Below are 23,613 nucleotides of genomic sequence, written 5' to 3'. Positions count from 1 at the left end.
AGCGAGAGCAGGGAAACATGCTCTCGCTTCAATGAAGCAAAGCAGAATTGCTTTTCCATAAGGGTAGCTGCATGTCTGCAGCTCCCCTTGAGGAAAAGCAATGCGGCTCCCGCAGGACCCGGGGAGCCGGCAGGATCGTGGGGGGATTGGGGACCCCCCCCATGGTCCCCAATGGATAGGCTGGCCCTGGGTTATGGGTTCCCTGGGGCCGTAAGTGGCCCGGGAGGGGGGCCACGCCCTCCCCCATTATAAAAAAATTTTAAAATAGAAAAAACACGGAAAGGCCCCCCCAGGTGATGGGGTCGCCGGGGTCATAAATGGCCTAAGGAGGGGGCCACGCAGCCCCCCTCCAATAATAAAATTTTTTTTTAAACTGGCCATGCCCCGGGGGATGGGGCCGCCAGGCCGCTTATGGCCTCGGAAGGAGGGCCACGTGGCCCCATTCCAATTTTTTTTTTTAAAAGGGGTAAGGCCCTGGGGATGGGGTCCCCAGGGCCAATAAAATGGGAAAAGAAGGGGGGGCCACACAGCCCCCACCTTGCTCGACAAATCCACTCGCCCGCTCGCATTTGCTATTTTTAGGTCCTACTCGCCCTTTCTGTCGAGTAGGAAGACAACTTAACTTTTTTCCTCTGTCTTTGAAAACGGAGCAAAAGTGACAGGATAACAAGATTTAAAGGCATTTTTATTGCTCATAAAGGGAATGAGCAATAAAGATGCCTTTAAATCTTGTTAACTTGTCACTTTTGCTCCGTTTTCATTGACAGGGGTCATGTAGGTTGCACTTGGGTCAAGGGGATTTTCCAAGGTACTAGACCTGCAGGACTAGTACCATTTTTCGTTTTTTCGAGCCCTGCCCCATTCTTAAAAAAAAAAAAGACCGGCATCGCGCCGGAGGCCCTGCCCCCTCCCTGCAGCACTCTGAAAACGTGCCCCCTGGCGCGTTGTAAGATGTGGAACTAATTCCCCTTGAATACTGGGGGTCCCTGGAGGCCAACTAGCCCACCAGGAACCTCCAGTATGCGCCAGGGAGCTGCGTTGCAGAGAGGTGTTAAGAGGCCACACCCCTTTTTACACCTCTCTGCAATGCAGCTCTGTGGCGCCTAATGGAGGTACCTGGTGGGCTTGTTGCACCCCAGGGACCCTCAGGATTCAAGGGGACTTAATCCCCCAACTTAAAACGCGCTACGGGGCGCGTTTGCACAGTGGGGAAGGAAGGGGGTGGGGCCTGAGGTCACATGTGTGCAAACACGCCCTGTGGCGCGTTGCAAGTTGGGGAATTAATTCCTCTTCAATCCTGAGGTCCCCGGAGGGACAACTAACCCACCAGGATTCCCCTTCAATCCTGAGGGCCCCCGGGGGCCAACTAGCCCACCAGGTGCTTCCAGTAAGCGCCACTGCGCTGCATTGCACAGAGGTGGTCCAGGCCGTGCCCCTTTCTACACCTCTGTGGCGCTGACTGGAGATACCTGGTGGGCTAGTTGGACCCAAGGGACACGCAGGATTCAAGGGGACTTTATCCCCCAAATTAAAACGGCCACAGGGCGTGTTTGCACACGTCACCTCAGGCCCCCCCCCCGCGTTTTAAGAGGTAGTTTTAATCCCCCTGCCCTATTATTTACTAGGGTTTTACAGAGGAGGCCATGGTAATCACAGGAGTACCCCAACGCATAGTGTTCCCTAGTGTATGTAGGTGTTTTCACTGTATTCTAAGTGTCTTTTAGCATAGCACTGGCTCAAGGCCTGGTTAGTCAGTCAGTTACCATCAGTACCCATCTGAAAAAGTTGAGGGTACAAGATGATTTTGCAACAAGTCCTCTTTCTGCTCCTCTGTTTGTTCTTTCTGCATATCTTGCTTCTTCCTGCACTTTTCTTCGTCTTTAAGGACTTCTGTTGCTTCTTTCTGCATTTCTTTTTCTTCTCTCTGTGCATTTTCTCTTCTTTCTTCACATGTCCTACCTCTGTAGGCATAGTTAGAAACTAGCATTTAAAAAACCTTAGAAGTTCACTTAAAAAACCATAGGTTTCCGGCACGTTATAGTTAGAAATTAGCATTTAAAAAACCTTTGAGATTCAATGAATAAATCATAGGGTTCGGGCACGTTATAGTTAGAAATTAGCATTTAAAAAACCTTAGAAATTCATTGAAAAAACTATAGGTTTCAGGAGCATTATAGTTAGTTAGTTGGACATTTCACTCGTACAAAACCATAGAAATTCCCCTGTTATAGTTAGTTCAGCTAACTATAACTCTTGCGCCCGCAATGCAATGCTGATGACGCATATTACATCACTCATGACATGGTCAGTGACATCACTCATGACATCGCTGATGACATCTCAAATGACATCACTGATGACATCATCCTTGTGATAGAGTGGCAGACCTCCTCTCACTCTAATATAACCTTTGATACACACACTCAAAAATAGAAATTAACATTTTCAAAACAATGGACATACCAGTACTACTTACAACAACCTATTCAGTAATTCCAAGATCTACACACACATCCACTCATTCACCAACAGTCCTATACAGTCACTCATACATGTACTCACTCATCATATGTACTCATATACTGATACATCCTGTTACACACCGACACTCATCCATAGAGTTACTCACACACATAGTTAGACATGCAAAGTATCAATCATCCATTTACTTGCATATACAGTTATACACACACCACCACACTTACTTCTACAGAAACGTACACATAATTACTCTCTTAAACAATCACTTATAGAAACACATACTTATTTATACAGGAACTCTTCCAATCTCTTACTCTCACATACACCAATACTCACATATACTAGTTTAAAACAGATGTAGTTACTCATAAAGACACTATTGAGACAGTCATTCACTCACTAACACACCCATACACACACATCCACCCATACAGTCCTGCATACATGCTGTCTTCAACACATACAAACAGTGAGTCACTCATTCATGCATCTATGCACTAAGTAATACCGCCCACCGAACCATACAGACACTCAGACACTCATACTGATACTCAAAAAACAACTAATAACCCATATAGACACATGTAGCTACTCACCAACCCATGCAGCCACTTATACACAAAGTAAGAGACTGATACAGATATTTACATATTTAAACATTACTCACTAACCCATGTATTCACTAAGATACACATAATCAGTTATACAATCTATTTTACAAAAAGAAACATCCATTTAGACACTTATATACCCATTTATTCTTCCATCGACCTTGAGATGTACATATATAAAACATATTTAATTTTCAGAAAAACACACATTCACTGGATGATGTCATCAGTGATGTCATTTGAGATGTCCTCAGCAGTGCATTGCGAGGGCGCAAGTTATAGTTAGCTGAACTAACTAGAACGGAGTAATTTCTATGGTTTTGTACGAGTGAAATGTCCAACTAACTATAACGCCCCTGAAACCTATGTTTTTTTTTGCGAATTTTTAAGGTTTTTTAAATGCTAATTTCTAACTATATATAACATGCCTGAAAACTATGTTTTTTTCAGTGAATTTCAAAGGTTTTTTACATGCTAATTTCTAACTGTAACGTGCCTTAAACCTAAGGTTTTTTCAGTGAATATATATTTATGTATTTATTTACCCGCTTAACCACGGCGGCAATTCCGTCGCGGTGCGGCGGTTTAGCGGAGTGGGCTGGGCCTCATTGGCCAACAAACATGCGCAGCACTACGGAGGTAGTGCTCGCGAGGGCCGTTGGCGGATGAACGCATGGAAGGGGATATATGCATATCAATCACTGACTTTGCATTAGGAGACACTTATGTTATTCAGCGACTCTTGCTGCATCTTGCTCAGTGATGGCTCAATCTCTCAAAGTCTAGAATTGGTCTGTCCAAAACATTTCCCTAGGTATTGCAATAGTAGTTATCCTGCTGTAAAGTGTAATAGGGATCTGCATTGTCCCCTAAAATGTGTTCTTGAAGTCTGTTTTGAGGGCAGGGTTAGGCTCTGTGGGTAAAAATAACATTTCCTCTATACAATACACACTGCCAGGAAAAAAGACACTTGCTGAAGTACATCTTAAGAAGCATAAACATAATGAAACTTAAATATTGAGTTATAAGGTGAAAGACCCCACCCAGATTGTGCAGCAAAAATACAGAAATGGGGCCTGCTTTATAACATCTTAGTGTTGAAATAGTTGTATAGCTAAAAACTTACTTTTGAATCCAACTGCCAGCACAAGCCAGGAGACAGAGCAGCGGGCTTCTGAGATAACTTTGTCTGCAACATTAAAAGTTAAGTGATTTGGTCATTTTAATTTTTTTTAAACATATGCAATGAATATCTGGGGTGACAAATGCAAAAAGAACTATTGATGGACAGAATACAGAACTATGTCATACATTCACCCCAGTACAGAGATCTGAGCCTAAAACCATTGTTTCTTTGCTCACCATGCCATTCCAGTCTGGACCCAGCCATATGCAAATCAGTCTTGACCCTGCTCCCAATGGGAACAGTCCAGCCCAAACTGCCAGGCCACGTCCTCCCAGGACTGGAAACAAGCATCCTAGGACCAGTTTCGGGGTTTCACCCCTCTTCAGCCAGGATAGCTTGATTCCAGTGCATTGAGAGCACGGGACTCACGTCTGAGCATACCCGTCCTACTCGGTCTGACAAATGCAAAAAGAACTATTGATGGACAGAATGCAGAACAATGTCATACATTCCCCCAGTACAGAGATCTGGGCCTAAAACCATCGTTATTTTGCTCTCCATTCCAGTTTGGACCTAGCCATATGCAAATCAGTCAGGGGTAACACATAACATTTAGAGTGTCAGTGTAGTTAAGAAATAAATAGCCACAGAGCATAAGGCACTAGCAGCAGTTTACATTTTTATACTACTTTTTGGGCCTCGCCTGCTACAGCGCAGAAGCTGCATGTGCTCTCGCTTGCAAGAGATATTGGCTACAACAATGGGCTTGCAGTCCTCCCTCCCGCTCCCCCACCGCCATTCCTTAACATTCTGTGGCTTCATTGTCCGTCTAATAAACTGCCTTCTAATTGGCAAGTGTGTACTGGCTCACTTCCTCTGCTTTAGGCTGGAGCATGGCCCAAGTACTGATTGCCTCAGTTCCATTGTTATCCTTCCGCTGATGGCACTGTGATCGAGGTACTACTTTTATTCTATTTTGTTATCTGCTTTCAAATGTATTATCTCTAAGGCATGGACACGACGGTAACTGCTTTTTTTATGTGATAGGATTGTTTTGCAAAATGTCATATTTATTTCTTTTTCAAGCGTAGGGAAATTAACTGATCAGAATCACTGGAGCTAATAAATCATGCCTTTGAAACAGTTGGCTTTTCATTGCCTTATGTTCATGACATACATCATGTGCATTGTCGACTTGGCAATGATTTGTAGTCATGCTGTACAAAGTGGTATAAAGTGAGTGGCGAAGCGTAGAGTGCAGTGGCTAGAGTGGCGTAGGACGCAGTGTGCATGAAGTGAAGTAGCATAGCGTTGATTGTTTCACAATGGAGTAGATTGGATTGGTATAGAGTAGTGGCATAGAGTGCAGTGTTGTAGAGCGCAATGGTGTAGAGTGAAGTGACGTAGATTGGAGTGGTGTAGAGTGCAGTGGCAAAGAGTGCAGTGGTGCATAGTAGAGTGCACTGGTATAGAGGATAGTGGTGCAGAGTAGAGTAGAGGGGCTTAGAGTGAAGTGGCGCAGATTGCAGTGTAATAGAGTAGGGTTAGTAGTGCAGTGTAGATTAGAGTGTATTGGCATAGAGTGGAGCGGTACAGAAGAGTAGAGTGGCATAAAGTACAGTGGCAGAGTGCAGTGTTGCACAGTATAGTGTCCTAGAGTGCAGTGGTATATAGTAGAATGGCTTGGAGTGCATTGGCGTAGAGTGCAGTGGCATAGAGTACAATGACGCAGAGTAGAATAAGGTGGCGTAGAGTGCAGTGACAGTACAATGGGGTGGAGTGCAGTGATGTAGAGTATAGTGGCATAGAGTGCAGCGGTTCAGAGTAGATTGGCATAGAGTGCATTGGTTTTCATTAAAGTGGTGAAGAGTGGATTGGCATGGAGTGCAGTAGTACAGAGTAGAGTGCAGTGGCATAGAATAGATTGTTTCAGAGTAGAGTGCAGTGGTGCAGAGTAGATTAGAGTAGCGTAGAGGGTATTGGTATAGAGAGCACTGTCAAACAGTGGAGAGGTACAGAGTAGAGTGCATTGGCGTAGAGTGCAGTGGAATAGAGTCCAATGATGCAGAGTACAGTGACATAGAATGGAGTGGCGAAGAGTGCACTGGTTCATAGTAGAGTAGTGTGGGAGTGGAGTGCATTGGGATAGAGTGGAGTGGTGTACAGTAGAGAGGCTCAGAGTGGAGTGGTGCAAATAAGAGTGCAGTGACAGTATGGAGTGGAGCAGAGTAGAATGCAGTGGTGTGTTGTGGAGTGGTGTTAGAGGGGTATGCATGGTATGGTAGCGTACTGCCATTACAGACAACACATCTTCAGTTGAAATGACCATTACATTTGCACTCACATACAGTTTTACCGATAAAGGTGCACAGCGTACAAACGATAATGTGTGGAAATGGCATCACCCAATGTAGTGATTTGATCACCCGCACAGTTCATTTACAGACCTTTAGATTTTGATGTGTAAGAAAAATAAAATAACATCGTACAACCTTCCTCAAGCACTCCCCGGAGCCAGCATAATTGCCTCATAAATCGTCTCACTTTGAAGTCCGAGAAAAAAAATTAACACCAAGCTCCCTGGAAGACACAGCCCATCATTTGATCTCGGCCTTGAATACCCGGCAAATGTGACATGATAAGAACCTGTTTACATGATAAAGGCCTGTTTACAGAAGGCAAATTGATGGAATTATACAGTAAACGAGGTTTGGGCGACAGAAGGGACAAACTCGAGCTGGACAGCCTAAAGCAAATAAAGCCAGCAAGTTGTAAGCTAGCAAATGGGAGTTACAAACCAAAAAGCCATTGGTAAGTGACAAGAAGAATATATTTCTAGGTCAACTTTCTGATGGTCCCTAAGATGTCTTTACCAAACCAGACAGCATGCTGTAAGGTAGGCTGCAACCTAAAAAGGACTATGATGCTTCCAGCACTAATATGCCTTGTAAAAACATATATATATATTTCCCCTGGATGCGTCCTAGCACTTTTTTAAAAATTACTTTAAGCCACACTGCAAAGCATCCATGCTGCTGTACAGCATGGCTACAAAACATTGGCAAAGACAATAGCTCTCATTAGTGAGAAATATTGGCTTTGTGCTTTTACTTAATTTTAGTTGGTTCTTTGTGAGCGCCACATACTTTCTTATGAAAGCCTCAAGACACCTTAAGGAATATCTAGAAGACAAATATTAGAACCTCCCCATAATGAAAGATGTAAATACAAATAACGAATGCATGACAATAAATAATGCAAGTAAAGCTAAAATAAATAAGATCATAATGTCCTGCTCGGCCCATTACAGCATGTCCCATTTGACATTTAATTAATTTCTGGAATAAATAAAACGATGTAAAAAATTCAGTCTATAGTAACACACAAACTTGAAATAACCAGCTTCCATATCCACGCAGGTGAGATTTTACCCAATTACTTGTTTTTTCACTAATCCTCACAGCAAGTTTCATGTACAACGCGCCGAGACACCGGAAGGTATTTGCGCGCTTTAGAAATTTTATAAATAAATAAATAAAATACAATTGCAGGGCAGTATGCCAAATCAGAAAGACACTGAAACACTGCATTAGTTACGCACTCCCCAAATAGACGTAGTTTGATTCACAAATTCACCTGCGGCTATAATTTCAATTTACACCCGCAAAGGCATGGAATGCACTTTCGAAAGTCATACAAACATGAATTTGCGTTTTAAGAAAAAAAATATATATACTCTAATATTACCCCAAAATGGTGTTAGATTAGGCATGACCAAAGGGGAGGGCAGCGGACATTCCATTATGGGCATACCCTAGAAGGTTTGTGTATACCCACAAATGCACAATTTTGCACGTGTTCACAGATGTCTTAACAACCTATTCCAAAACTGGACATAGGTGTTTAATGCTGTCAATGGCAGAAGTAAATCCCTTTTCCAGTGAAGGAATGGGAAAAAAGCACCCCAAAATTGTTGGAGTTATATGCTGGGGCATAGCTATAAATGGTGCAGAAGGTGCAATGGCACCTGGCCCGAAGGCTGTTGGGGGCCTTCTGAACTCTGAATTGATGTTTCAACCAGAGATCGTAAGGCTCATTTCCTTGCTTGCTTTAGTGCCCAGGGCATCATTGCTATGACAGTGGGTGTAGGGAATGTATTTCTCACTGACAGAAAAATAATTCCACCCTCCCCCCCTATAAATATAGAAGTGTGCACTTATGAGAACGTATTTTCGCGTGCACACTTGTTGTATACTGTACAATGATGTCGTTGAGATTTCCCAAAACACCTCCAGAAATATTCCTGGTAACTTGTAATTATCTCAGGGTTTCCTAGAATACTCTTGGAAACATAGTCAACGCCCAAATGTAGAAGTTAACCGACCAGTGCAGATTATACATTATTTTATTTATCAGGCCCAGTTTGTTAAAATCGATTTGCTCTCATGTGGACCTCAAACCCAGAAATTTCTGGATTGCACTTATATCTAGTGAACTGAAATTCTGATATCAAAATTGATCTTTAATACCCAATTCAGTACTATCTGCATTTGCAACTGCTGGAGTACAATGACATTATTCAAGCAGATAATTACCTACGAATTGTTACATAGATGGAAGTAATCCGATTTAAACGGCTGACCCAGGTTTTGATTTTGAGTCTCCAAGTAATTAAGAAGAACTGCTTAGTGTGCACACATAGGCCCTGATTATGATGTCGGGGGAACGTATCGGTCTGGAACTGCACGACCATAGGTCGGCGGTTCCAACCTCACAATTTGGATGCGACTGCCCATGAGGTGGTCGGAAACATCCATTTCATTATGGCAGCATGTACAGCGGGCAGAAAAGGCCCATAGCACACGCTACCATAGTGAAATGGATGTGTGAAAACATCCCTGCACTGTTTTGCAGAAACCGTTCCCAGGATGCTTGTTTCCAGTCCAGAGAAGACATGGCTTGGCAGTTCGGGCTGGACTGCTCCCATGAGGCACAGGGTCAGACTGATTTGCATATGGCCATGTCTGACCTGGGGTGGTAAAGAATGATAATGGATTAAACCCAGATCAGTTGACTGGGGGCGAGTGTTTGCAATGTTCAACACTCCGTCTATCATCCACTTTGGTTTTGCTTTGCACCGTTTTGCTGGCACCTCCCGGTACCTGCCACACATGGCAGGGACCATGCCCCATAGCGGAGGGCCTGGGGAAGGGGGCCCTGCTAGGAGCCCCCAAAGTCATTTTCCGACAACCTTTTCATGTCAGAAAGGCCCACATGGAAAGCTGTTGGAAAATGACATCCTAATCATGACAGCAGAGCTGATTTGTTTAGGGTATTAGGGGGTCTTTCCGAAGCACCGATGGGCTCCTTGAGCGCGTCGGAAGTGCCACGGACGGTCCCTCCACTCGATGCCTCCTTCCGCCGCATTGCGATATGGAGGACGAACCGCAGGGGCAGATGTCGGTGGGTCCAACACCTATGAGCCGTCGGTGTCGGACCCATCCACATAGTAATCCACTTCAAAATCATATATTCTTATGTATTTCAAAGTTATTTGAATTTGCTTTGGATTAATAAAATACCATCAAAGGCAACCAGTCCAAAGCTGTAATACTATGCCTGTGGTGGTAAAAGACTTAGCTGTAAAAATGGCAAAAGTCTTAGTCACTTTCCAGCTTGCAGTGGTTGGCACTGTGCTAATCCTATGTTTAAAGACTCTACTAGAAAGACAGGCATTTGGGGTGAGTAGATTCAATACATCAGTATATCACTGTGTGTACTAATATATTTTATAATCCAATAGGGATGACTTTGTGTATTGATCTGAAGTGTCCCTTAACTTCAATTATGCTTGCTAAGTTTCATGGCTCTAGTTAGCCCAGAGGCCATTTTGTTTAGGATAACACATTTGCACATTTCTGCATCCTGGCAATCCCAGAATCCTAAATTTAGAGCACGGGCCATGACGTATGGTGTACGAAGCACATTTGGGCATCCATACCAGTTTCTTCCATACTCTTACTTTTAGGATTGTTGGGATGGGTTTCGGGTAACTCATGTCTTCCTTTGCTTTGTATACAAAGCAGGTAAAAATGCTTTAACATAATCCTACTTGGACAAAGGTGTATACCATTGCCAACTAGAGACCCCCAGATCTAACATTGGTGGTCAGCGGTGAGGATTTGGACCTGCATTTGTGACTCATATACAGTGATTGGTGTACACTACTAGTGAGTGCAGACATCCGCCACCACATACTTTTTTGGTAGAATTTATTTTCCTTGGACTGTTATTTTTCCTGAGAACAAACTCCCAATTCTTACTACCATGAGTAGACCAGCATCTGTTGCATCTTGTGGAGAAGTGTGGCTCACCGAGAGCGGCAGACCCTGAGGCAGAAGGTCTGGTCCGGACCAGGGTTCAATCCCCGTCGCAGCAGGGTCTTGGGCTCAATGTCTTCGGACCTGATAATTCTCGCCTCGGTGCCTACTCTAATCATCGGGTCCCACTCTGCAACTCTGGGCAATAGCTTGCTTAATCTCCACACCGGCCCTCACAACGCTAGGATGCCTGGATTCACCTTGGGGGTGCCCAGGAGTGGACACCTCACAGGAACAGGCCAGGATGGGTTCCACAGCGGTATTCGTACAGCGCTTGGAGACCCCTGGGTGATAAGCACTTTACAAATCCAAAAACATTTACATTTACATCTATGCATCTTGATTTTTAGGAAGAGAGGTTGGAAACCTACACTTTGAAACAGCTCAAGCATCTCTGCAAGAAATTGAAAGTTGCTACACCAGGCATTTCTAAAAAAGGATGACTACCAAAAGGCGCTGAGGGCCTGGGTAGAAGCAAGAAATGCCCCTGATCTTGTGGTGGAGCCAGCTGGGGATGCAGATGGGCAACTGGATAGGCCAGAGTTTCCAGCCAGGGGAGGGGTACTGTCCCCACCTGGAAGTAGTATCTCTTCCAAAGACCTGTCCCCCAGAGAGTTGGAAGACAGGGAGAGAAATAGGGCACACAAGCTGGAGATGGCTAAGCTTAAGATGGAGGGTCAGAGTGAAGCAGAGAATAACAGATTGTCCCTGGAGAGAGAGAATGAGAATGGAACATGAGAGGATGTTGAGAGAGTTAAAAATCAAGGCAAAGAGCTTAGAGATCAATCCCTCTGGTGGCAGCGCACCATCTGTGCCTTCAGAAGGCAGGGTATATATCCCCAAAGATTCATCAAAGATTTCCATAAACATGAAGATATTGGGCAGTGGTTTGCAGCCTATGAAATGGCAATGTTGGCCCACCGGGTCCCTGAGAAGGATTGGGGAGCGGGGTCGTGGGGGCGCTTTGTGAGCGAGGGGAGGGATACTTTGTTAGACCTACCCAGTGAGAATAGGATGTATTATGCCCACATGAAGGAAGTCCTGATGACAAGGTATGATTTGACCCCAGAACTCTATAGACAGAGGTTCAGAAATTGTAAGAAGCTGGAGGGAACCACTTGGGTGGAATATGTATCTTACTTTTGCAGAGCTATGGATGGTTGGGTGAAGGGTAGCAAAGTGGATACTTTTGAAGCTCTCTATGATTTGATTGCCAGGGAGCACTTGTCTGCTGATTGTTTTCCAGAGCTATGCCACCACCTTATTGATAGCAAGTTAACTAACCCTAGGAAGCCTGCTGAGGAGGCGGACTGCTGGGTCAGTACTAGGGTCCACAAGGGTCATGTGGGAGACTCCGCCAAAGGTGGGCAGGGTCCCCAGCAGAAGTGTTGGGGGGGGGACAAGGGTAAACAGAGGGAGTTCCAGAAAGGGCCCCAAAGAAATTCCCAAGGGAACCAAGGTAAGGGTTCCCAGACTCCCCCTGAGAAGAAGTCAGAACCCCCGACAGGTAAACCTGTTCATAGAGGGCCTGCTACCTGCTTTCATTATAAGCAGGTGGGACACTGTTGGTATGATCCCCAGTGTCCCCAAAAGGGTCAGTATGTGCCACCCCATGCACCACCCCTTCAGATGGCCAGTGTAGCCCTGGGTGGGGAGGAGATGGGTGCCCAAGGTGGGTGGGGCCCCTCAGAAATGTCCCTTGTCTCCTTAGGAGACTTTGAGATGGTCCCAAAAACTCAGCTGCCTGATAACACTAAAAAGTACAGGCAGTGGGTGACCATCAATGGCCATAGAGTGGAGGCTCTTAGAGACACCGGAGCCAGTGCGACAGCTGTCAAGTGTCACTTGGTGTCTGAAGAGCAAGTGGTCCCAAATGCATTCTTCCTAGTTGCTGCCGCTGACAAAACAGAGAGCCATTGCAAAGTGGCTCTGGTTCCCTTCGAGTGGGGGAGGGGGTCTCTTTTACTCTTCAAGTAGCTGTGAGGCCAGCCATGCCTGTTGATTGTTAGGCAATGATTTGGAAAGCTCTCCTTGGGCTAAAGTGGAGAAGAAGACTCATTTGGAGATGTTGGGTCTGCGTGAGTGACCACTCGGTCTAAGGCAGCCACGGGTGTTCAAGAGATCCTGGAGCCTGGAAGTATGGCCCAGGAACCTGCCTTAAGGAGAAGAGGTAGGGGGTGCGGGAAACCAGCCCCCATTGTTGCCGCAGACCTTGAGGGGGAAGCCCTGGAACCTACAGGGGAGCACGTTTCTGAACTGGGGAACCTACTTGAGCTGACCCCTTGGCAGCAAGAAGGGGGGCCCTCCAGGGAGGAATTTTGTGCAGAGCAGAAGAAGTGCCCTTCTCTTGAGGGTTTGAGGCAACAGGCCACAAACCAGGCAGCAGGTGATCACATTTGATCTACTGGGAGAACGGCCTCCTGTATAGCAAGCCTAAGGTTGCTGAGCCTGAGTCAGCCCGTGTGCTCGTGGTACCCCAGTGCTTCAGAGCCTTCCTACTGGGGTTGGCTCATGACGTACCTTTAGCTGGACATCTGGGGCAGAACAAGACCTTTGAAAGACTTGTTTCCCACTTTTTTTGGCCCCAAATGCGGACGAGTTCAGGTACTCATTGTAGAACTTGTCTACCTTGCCAGGCAAGTGGGAAAAGTGGAAGGAAGCACAAGGCTCCTCTCTAACCTTTCTCTGTAGTCAGTACCCCCTTTGAAAGGGTGGGCATTTCCATTGTGGGGCCACTGGACCCCAACACAGCCTTGGGCAACAAGTTTATCCTGGTCTTGGTGGACCATGCTACCGGATACCCGGAAGCCATCCCGCTCAGGACAGTGACGGCCCCCGTGGTGGAACGTGCACTGATGGGGATTTTCTCTTGTGTGAGGTTCCCCAGAGAGGTGGTGTCTGACCGAGGTACAAGCTTCATTTCCAGTTATATGAAGTCTCTGTGGAAGGAGTGTGGTGTTACCTATAAGTTGACCACTCCTTACCACCCACAAGGTAATGGGCTGGTTGAGAGATTCAACCGGACCCTTAAAGGCATGATCATGGGTCTTGAGGAACCGATGAGGCATAAGTGGGACATCCTCTTGCCATGCCTTCTGTTTGCTTACCGTGAGTTGCCACAAAAGTCCCTAGGGTTCAGCCCCTTTGAACTGTTGTATGGACACCCGGTCAGAGGACCTTTGAGTCTGGCCAAGGAAGGCTGGGAGCAATCTCCCAGGAAACCTCTCCAGGATGTGTACAGTTACATGCTGGCCTTCAGGAACCAGACTCGGTGATTCAGAGATCTCGCTCAGGCAAACCTGGAAGTCAGACAGGAAGAGATGAAGCGGTGGTACGATCAGAATGCCACTCTGAGCTTCAGCCTGGACAGAAAGTTTGGGTCATGGCCCCTGTAGAACATTGTGCGCTTCAGGACAGGTGGACCGGTCCATTTGAGGTGGTGGAGCGCAAGAGTGATGTCACCTACCTGGTGAACTTGCGGTCTCCAGGGAACCCTTTGCGGGTCCTACATGTTAACCGCCTGAAACCCCACTTAAAAAGGTCCAAAGTGGGCATGCTCCTAGTGACGGATGATGGAATGGAGGAGGAGACCGAGCCTCTTCCTGACCTCCTGTCTGCAACAGAGCAAGATGGGTCAGTGGATGGTGTCATCCTCTCTGCCACACTGACCCCTGATCAGCAGCAAGGTTGTCGCCAACTGTTGGGACAATTCCCTGATTTGTTTTCCTTAGTTCCTGGTGTCACTGAGTGGTGTGTCCATGAAGTGGACACTGGGGACAGTCCTCCTGTGAAGCACAAGGCTTACAGAGTGACTGACAAGGTCATGGCTTACATCCAGGAGGAAGTCTCCATGATGTTTGCTTTAGGGGTGATTGAGTCCTCAAACAGTCCTTGGGCCAGCCCAGTGGTTTTGGTCCCAAAAGCTGCCACGCCTGGTACCACACCTGAACGCCGGACGTTTGGGATGGAGAATGCCCCTGCTACCTTTTAGAGTTTGGTCAACCAGGTGTTGGTTGGACTGGAGGATTTCAGTGCCGCCTACCTGGATGACATTGCAGTGTTCAGTGCCAGTTGGGAAGAACATCGGCACCACCTCTGGGAAGTGTTGATGGCACTGCGAAAGGGAGGCCTCACGATCAAGGCGAGTAAGTGCCAGATCGGGCAGGGTTCCGTGGTGTACTTGGGTCACCGGGTAGGGAGCGACCAGGTGGCGCCCCTACAACCCAAGATTGATACCATCAAGGCATGGGAACCCCCAAAGACTTAGACACAGATGAGAGCCATTTTAGGACTCACAGGGTACTACAGGAGGTTTATCAAGGGTATGGCAACATGGTTGCGCCCTTGACTGAGCTGACGTCCAGGAAGCAGCCCAAGAAAGTGAACTGGACTGACACCTGTCAGAAGGCTTGTGACGCCCTGAAGGCTGCCATCTGCACAGCACCCGTGCTTCAGGTGCTTAACATCTCAAAATAATTCATTGTTCAAACAGACGCTTCAGAGCATGGTGTGGGGGTTGTCCTATCACAGATTAATGAAGAGTTCCTAGACCAACCTGTAGCCTTCATCAGTAGGAGGTTACTTCCATGGGAACAGAGGTGGAGTGCAATTGAGCGTGAGGCATTTGCTGTGGTCTGGGCACTGAAGAAGTTAAGACCATACTTGTTTGGGACTCCCTGTTTCAGACCGACCACAGGCCCTTCAGATGGTTAATGCAGATGAGGGGTGAGAACCCAAAGTTGTTGAGGTGGTCTATTTCCCTACAGGGTGTGGACTTTACGGTGGAAAACCGCCCTGATACAGAATATGCCCACGCTGATGGTCTGTCCAGATTTTTCCGCCTTAGTGAAGAGTATTCCCAAGGGGAAGGGTAGTTGTCCCCACATTTCAGCTGGAGGGGACACGTGTTAGACCAGGCGTCATTGGCGTGAGTCTCCCTTCCATTTTTACTGATTGCCTCCTCTGTTTTTGATATGTTTTTGCTGGTTATATGCTTTGGGCACTGTGCCACTGCTATTCAGTGCCACAGTGCAAGTGCTCCCTATGTTAAATTGATGTACTAATTAGTGATTCCATGGTTGGGGTATTTGATTTACTTGTCAGACCCGTCGTACAGTGCACCATGTGTGCCCAGGGCTTGTAAATCAAATGCTGCTGGTGGGCTTGCAGCACTGGTTGTGTCACCCACAGGAGCAGCTTGTAAAGTGTGTCTCAGGCTTGCCATTGCAAGGCCTGTGTGCAGTCTGTGACTGCCATGTCAACTTGGCCAGTGCACCCACTTGCCAGTCCCTAAACCTTCCCTTTGCTTCATATCAGACACCCCTATGGTAGGCTCAAGGGCAGGGTGCGTTGTAAGTATAAGGTAAGACATGCCCTGGTGTGTGTAGCATGTCCTAATAGCGAATTACAGCCATTTTCGTTTTTCACTGTTGTAAGGCTAACTGTTCTCCATAGGCCAAAATGGGCAGTTAGATTATTACATCTTATAATCTTAACTGACTCAGGGAACATGGTAGAAATTCGAATTTAGTATGCCTGATCTCAGAATGATAAAATACATCTTTTAGTAAAGTTGGTTTTAACATTCTATGTTTGAAAATACCACTTTTAAAAAATAGATATTTTCCAACTATCCAGGCCTGCCTCTGCTAGGTTGTATATTCCTGCCTGGAGTTTGAGTGACAGGGCTTGGGGATTCCGGGTAACAGAATGAGTCAGCCCAGTGGTGAATAGGAAGGTCTGAATCTAGATGGGAGGGAGGAGTTGCACCTGGGACCTGAATAGGGCTGGGCCTTCCCTCCACAATGCTGGCTCCACCCCCTGGGGTGTGGCTGAGGTCTCTACCCTGCACTGTGAAAGAAGAGAAGGAATCATTTCAACAAAGTGCTCCAGGGCTGTGCTTTCCCTCCACAATGCTGGCTCCACCTCCTGTGGGGCATCTGATGTTTCAGCCCTACACTGTGAAAGTAAAGGAGTCCGCAGAACTGGTTTGGACTGGGCGTAGCCCAACTGCCTTCAGAGAACAAAGAGAAAAGTAGTATAGATATTGGGACCCAGACCCAAGAACTTTAGATCACTTCTGGGAACAAGACAAACCTTTTGCCAAGGAGAAGAACCAAGGAAGCTGCAGGAGGTTTGGACTGCCCCTCAGCCAGTGTGCTGTTTGCTGGGTTGGCCTGCAGTGGTTTCTTCATTGCCAAGGAAAAGAGAAGTAACTTTTCAAGAACTTTCATCATGTTGCAGAATATTACTCCACGGGCTTGAACTTGTGCTTACCTCCTGCTGAAGTCTCAGGGACAAAAGACTTCACCTCCAGCTCCCCTCTGAATTTCCTTGCTGGGAATTCTATCTGCAGAAGCCTGCGTGCCGCTGGGAGCTGTAAGTGCGACGCAACGAGAAGAAGCATGACGCCACCACAGCTTTAGTCGTCGCATCACCGGAGAAGCGTGCAACCGCTGCATCTCCCAGGAATCATATCTTAGTCGAAGCTGTCTGCTGTCGCATCCCCGGAGAAGCGTGACGGCATTGAGAGGGTCGCCATCGCATCACCGGAGCAGAGTGTCGCAGGGCCTGTTGCAGCTCCAAAGTACAGCGTCGTCGCAAGGCTGCCAGGGCATGTACGCATCGTCATCGCATCGAGGGCGCCATCTTCTCGCATCACACCAGGATTGTCGCATCGCATTTAGACGCCATCTTGCAAGTACAGTATTGTGGATTTTTGTTATTTGTGGTCTTGTGTTAAGTCTATATAAACAATACTTAATTTTATAAAACCTTCTGTTGTGCCCATCTGTAGTGTTTTCACTATAATACTGTATACATTAAAAAATGCTTAACACCCAGCCTCTGGGATAAGCCTGTCTGCTCGTGCCAAGCTACCAAGGGGGTGAGCAGGGGTTATCTAGGAGTGTAATCCCCTTATCCTGACTTAAAAGCAAGGGTCCCTATTTGTACTAAGGTGTATACCATTGCCAACTAGAGACCCCCAGATCTAACAAATGGGAAACAAAGAACTGTGCTACCTTTGCAGTCTGAGGATAACAGATGTCAACAATATGTACAACACTGAAAAAGAAAACAAAAGCCCCCACAAATGAATGATGAATATCATCATTGTGAGAAATTGGGTTGTTGGTTGAGAGGGGTGAGCTCTTCTCAAACAACAACCACAATCATTGCCAGGGTGAACTACAAAAGTCACAAAATTAACCTATGCTTAACCCTCTGGTAGCATGACACTTTAAAACTAGTCAGGCTTAATTTAGAGGCAATGTGTAAAGTATTTATGCAGCACTCAAAATGGTAGCAAGTGAAAACATTAAAATCAGAAAAACCCAACACAAATTTTGAAAAATAGAGTAAAATGTAATAAATAAAAAGACGCCCCAGTGATAAAAAAACCAACCAGTAGAACTGGAGATAATCAATTTGAAAGATTTGAGGTAAATGTAACCTCAAAAAGCACAAAGCTCCATCTGAGGGTATCTGGTTGTGCTGGACTGAAACAGTCACAAATTCAGTCTGACCGCGATGGTGCGTAGGTCAGCCACAGGACAAAGTTTGGATTACTGAGAATTGTACCTTATGTCCATAAGCCAGGATGGCCCATCCTGCCAACATCCTGACCCTCTATTGTGATGCTGTCTGGGAGGAATACGCAAAGACCAACTGCTAACTGCACCTAGGAGCGTGCTGCAGGCACCAAATTGTTAGGACAAGAAGCTGCCAACTTTCTAAAAGTTACATTTTCAGGATTGTGACTTAAAATTCAACTTTAAAATTAATAAAAGGGATCTAAATTAAAACCCCTCGAAAACCAAACTTGGCTTTTCTACCTGCTCCAATCAAAAGTGACAAAAAGACAATAAGATAACCCAATGTTATCTTATCAGGGAGGTAGACTTTGCAAAATGTTTGAGTTTTTCACTACCAGGATGCGTAAAACTTAAAAGTACATGTCCAACTTTTTTTTTTTTTTTAAACAATTGTATTAATTCAAAGCAATAAACACTGGGCATAGAGAAATCATTACATGCATACAGAAATAGTGGGTAATCATAAAATCAGATAACATGTCCAACTTTTTATTTGCAATGCACCCTAGCCAGTGGGCATTCTTGGGCCTTCCTTGGGGGTGACATATTAAAAAGGGAGTTTTAGGCCTGGGAAGGGGTTTAGTTTGTCAAGTCAAATTGGAAGTTTAAAACTGCCAATAGGTTGTAACGGCATACCTGAGACATGCTTATGTTTATGTTTAGGAATATGTAGAGCGCATGGCTCCACGAAGGCTTCTGCTTAAGAGGACTGTTTACAAGCTCTATACATAAGGCATCTACAAGGGGAACAGCAAAGTTTTGAGATGTTTCCTGAAAACGGTTTCGTTGGATAGGGTTCTTATTTTATATGGAGGGCATTCCACATCTTTGGTACCAGGTGGGCAAATGATCTGGCCCCCCCCCCACCTTGCTCTTTTGACTCTCGTTGTCCTAAGAAGCTGTTGCTGGGCTGATCTTAGATGCCTGGTCGGGATATACCTGGATATAATTTGTCTCAGTTTTATTGGGCCTTTTTTGTTAACAGCCCTATATGCCAGGCATAGGGACTTAAACGTTATTCTAGTTTCAATAGGGAGCCAGTGTAGCTGTTTCAGTACTTCTTTAGTCGAAGTGCGTTTGGGGATTTTTAGAAGGAGTCTTGCTGCCGCATTTTGTACTACCTGTAGTCTCTTATTTATTTATTTATTTATTTATTTATTTCACATACTTCTAGAGCGCAGACCTGTCACCCAGAGGGCATCCTGGCGCTTTGATCAGAAAACCCCCGCACAAGACCAGAGCAGTCGTGCAGCCATTACTTGGGAAAAAGATAGGTCTTTAAGGCCTTCCTGAATGGAAGATAGTCCTTGCAGCTCCTGAGAGTGAGTGGGAGAGAATTCCACAATTTAGCTGCCGCCACTCTAAATGAACGGCCGCCCATCCTCACTCTTTGAAACCTAGGCACCACCAGAAGGTGAGCCGATGACGACCGCAGAAGCCGTGGGGCAGAGTACCATGCAAACATGTTTTGTAGCGGGATAGGGCCCAAGAGGTGTACCGCTCTAAATACCAAACAGGCCGCTTTAAATTGGACCCGTAGTTCTACCGGGAGCCAATGCAGGTCACGAAGCGCAAGAGTAGAAGAGCTAGATCTGGGTCGTGAAAGGGCCAGTTTAGCAGCCATATTCTGCACCCTCTGCAGCTTCCCTATCAGATTTTTTGGGGCCCCCAAAAGGAGACCATTACAATAATCCAACCGACTTAAAATAGTCCCACGGACTACTTCCGGCCTGGACTGAGCAGGGAGCAGAGGCAAAACTCTGCGGAGCATACGGAGCAGCATCATGCATGTTCCCGTGGTTTTATTAACATGTAGGTCAAGATGTAAGTTAGGGCCGAACATGACCCCTAAATTACGAGCTGACTCTGATGCTGACACTGGTTCGGAAAAAAGTGCTAGGCCAAAAGTCGGTAGGTAGAGCCCGCGGGATCCGGTCAGTGGAGCAATGGAGCACTTCCGTCTTCGAGCTATTGAATTGCAAAGAATTGTCTCGAAGCCAATCCGCTGTAGCTGCCATGCAGCGATGGAAGGTGTTCAGCGAGATCGCATTGCTCCCTTCCAAGGAAAACACCAGCTGAGTGTCATCAGCATAATTAAATGCCGAGACCCCAAAAGATTTTATTAGCTGGACAAGCGGACGGAGGTACAGGTTGAACAATATCGGGCTGATGGCCGAGCCCTGTGTCACCCCCTGTCCGATTTTCCTTGGCTCCGAGCTAAAAGGCGGAAGTGACACCAACTGTTGCCTGCCCTCGAGGTATGAAATCAACCAGTCTCTGGCCCCCTCGCAAATCCCGCACTCTTCCAGCCTCTGAACCAGGGTCCGATGGCAGACCGTGTCGAACGCGGCCGACATGTCGAGCAGCACCAAAAAGGCTGCCCGACCACTGTCGACACGCGAACGCAGATTGTCCAGCACGGTCACAAGTGCGGTCTCCGTCCCATGACCAGGTCGGAAGCCAAACTGAGCCTCATCGAACCACCCAATATGTTCCAGGTAGCAGGAAAGAGAGCGAGTTACCCATTTCTCCAAGATCTTGATTGGGAAGGGAAGCAAGGAGATCGGCCTGTAGTTGGAAAGAACCGCTGGATCCAAGGTTGGCTTTTTTAGCAGAGGCGACACCACTGCTAGTTTCCAGCAACCTGGGACAGCCGCCGATTCCAGAGATTGGAGACAGATTGAAAACAAAGGCGGGAACAGTTCTTCATGAAAGGTTTTCCAAAATTTGGGGGGCAGTGGATCAAGCGGAGATCCAGATGACACCGAGCAAGCCGTTTTACAAAATTCTTCAAAGGACGGGAGGGGGAAGGAGTCCAATCGTGGTGGTTTGGGTGAGGTGATCAAATCGCCCGCCCCGAAGGCCACAACGGCCGGCTGGGGTCGACTGGGTGAGCAACCCGGAGCTCCCACGCCGACTGGCTGGGGTCGACTGGGGGAGCTGCCCGGAGCTCCCAGATCCGAGACACTAGTGCTCCTCTGGGGTCGACTGGGCTGCTCCGCCGGAGCTCCCACGCCGACTGGCTGGGGTCGACTGGACGAACCGCCCGGAGCTCCCAGCTCAGAGACACTAGTGCTTCTCTGGGGTCGACTGGGCTGCTCCGCCGGAGCTTCCAAGCCAATTGGCTGGGGTCGACTGGGTAGGTTACCCGGAGCTCCCAGAACCGAAACCACAGTACTGGACTGGGGTCGACTGGGCTGCTCCGCCGGAGCTCCCACACCAACCGGCTGGGGTCGACTGGGTGAGCTGCCCGGAGCTCCCAGAACAAAGACAGCAGTACTTGTCTGGGGTCGACTGGGCCGCCCGCCCGGAGCTCCCATACCCGTCGGTTGGGGTCGACTGGGTGAGCCGCTCGGAGCGCCCAGATCCAGAGCACCGATGACCAACTGGGGTTGGCTACCCGAGGCTCCCCGCCCCCTGTCGGCAGGGCTAGCAAGGCAGGCCTCCTCAGTTGCAGGAAGTGTTAGGCCAGCCAAAATCTTGGTGGTCTTCTCCGCCAGCGAGTCGCATAAAGCCTGAGAGGCTCGCACAGAGTTAGCCGCACAGACCGGGTGGGACAAGTCTTTGACAATTTTAAACAAGGCTTGAGATTTATTATGCGCCTGTAATAAGGACGTTTGTATAAAAGACGCCTTGGCCTGCTTGATCTGCTCCTTGTAACCTCTCAGTGCAGGTCTAAACAAGACTTTGGCCGAGGGGGAATACTCCCTTCTCCATGCTCTCTCTGCCCGTTTACAGCTCAGCTTCAGGTGTTGTAGCTCCACCGTATACCAAGGAAAGGCCCGGTTCACCCTCGCTCTTGCTTTCCGAAGAGGCACGATGTTATCGAGTGACTCGGTAATGGACCGGCAGAAGGAGGAGTAGCTGTCTTTGTCACATATTTGCGTAAAAAGGCTTCTTAAGTGGGTGGCACAGTAAGCGCTTGCTGGCTCACTAGTAGCATTTCATTTACAGGCCCTGGGTACATGTACCACTTTATTAGGGACTTGTAAGTAAATTAAATATGCTAATCAGGTTCAAGCCAATTTTACCATGTTTTAGGGAGTGAGCACAAGCACTTTTCACTGGTTGGCAGTGGTAAAGAGCTCAGAGTACTAAGGCCAACACAAAATAGTTGAGAAGACAGGAGTAAAGGCAAAATATTTGGGGACCCTGCAGTGGAGGTAAGGTCCAAGATCGCAATACTGCAAAAAGAAAACTCAGCTGAGGTACACAGAAGAATGTCAGTGGATTTGTAACATAACCACCTATACATAATGAAAGTACAAACAAATGAAAGCGAACACATGCACGTCAGATCCTCTGGGAGCACAGCCACAATTGTGATTGTATAGAGTACAGTTAGCTAGTTTAAAGCAGATAACCAGATGAAAATGAGAAAAAGAAACTGGGCTTAATCGCATTCTAATGCAGTCACTACTAAAAGATATTCTAGGTAGACTCTAACATGTTCTACTTCACCAGAAAGCCTGGGCCTCGAGCTGAGCACAGCACACTTGTTGGTGTTCCCTGTACAAAAAAGATGAAGGAAGGAGAAAAAGAAACTGGGCTTAATAACATTCTCACCTGAAGCAGTATCCCCTGCTTTAAAAAAAGTTTAGGTAGGCTTTGTCAAATTCTGTTTGACCAAAAAGCAAGACTTGTTCTAACAAATGTCCCTACAATCTGACACTGACAGATTGAGCACCAGTGGTGTAGGAAGGGGGGTGAGGGCTGCCCCGGGTGTCATCACTGGGGCAGGTGACAAATGGCCAAAATATGTGTTTCAAACACATTTTTGCCATTCTGTCAAGCCGGGGGTGACAAGAACTTTTCTGCACCGGGTACCACCTGACCTTGCTACGCCACTGCTGAGCACTATACACTTGCTTGGGCCCATTTTAAGATGACTTATTTCCTTATGTTTTGGACATCTATTCCACCAATAGTGGTAGGAGGGCTGACTTCGGAGAACAACAGTTGTCTTTGCTTCCCTGTTTTGCATCCTGTTGCAATACCAAGTTCCTATGTGACTCCTAACCCAAGATTACAGTGCCTCAACTTTGGGCTTTCCCAATGTTAGCTCTTGTGGTTCCATGTTTGCAAACACATGGTGTGGGTTGGGATTGCTGTCCATCTCCTTTCAAAGAAAATACTTACTTTCTGGTTTGTATCCCCAGCATGTGCTCCCTACCCTAGCAATCTAACATTGAGCACTCTCCTAGCATTCCTAAACTTAACAATTCATTTTTCAATATTATTATTAGAGGTAACATCACATCCCCAGAAGCAGGAACATAAGTCATTTGATTCGTCCCCCTTGGTTGCCAAGGGTTTGAGGACTCTTGCCTTCTTTTCCATTGCATGAAAGAATGCCACCCTAGTTGTTAGGGTGCCACGCCAACTTCTTCAGCCACCTTGAGATCCAAGGCTTAGTTGTA

At 46.8% G+C, this 23,613-nt stretch overlaps 1 protein-coding gene across 1 annotated transcript in view; it reads left to right on the top strand.

Annotated features, from left to right (window-relative positions):
* Window positions 1-23,613, top strand: part of EXTL2 (exostosin like glycosyltransferase 2) — a 151,225-nt gene that overhangs the window by 12,616 nt on the left and 114,996 nt on the right. The gene's annotated exons all lie outside the window — the stretch shown is intronic.

This window comes from Lissotriton helveticus, chromosome 1_1, assembly GCF_964261635.1.
Source record: "Lissotriton helveticus chromosome 1_1, aLisHel1.1, whole genome shotgun sequence".
Taxonomy (NCBI): Eukaryota; Metazoa; Chordata; class Amphibia; order Caudata; family Salamandridae; genus Lissotriton; species Lissotriton helveticus.
The sequence above is the reverse complement of the archived record's forward strand: the minus strand, read 5'-3'. Positions and strand labels throughout refer to the sequence as shown.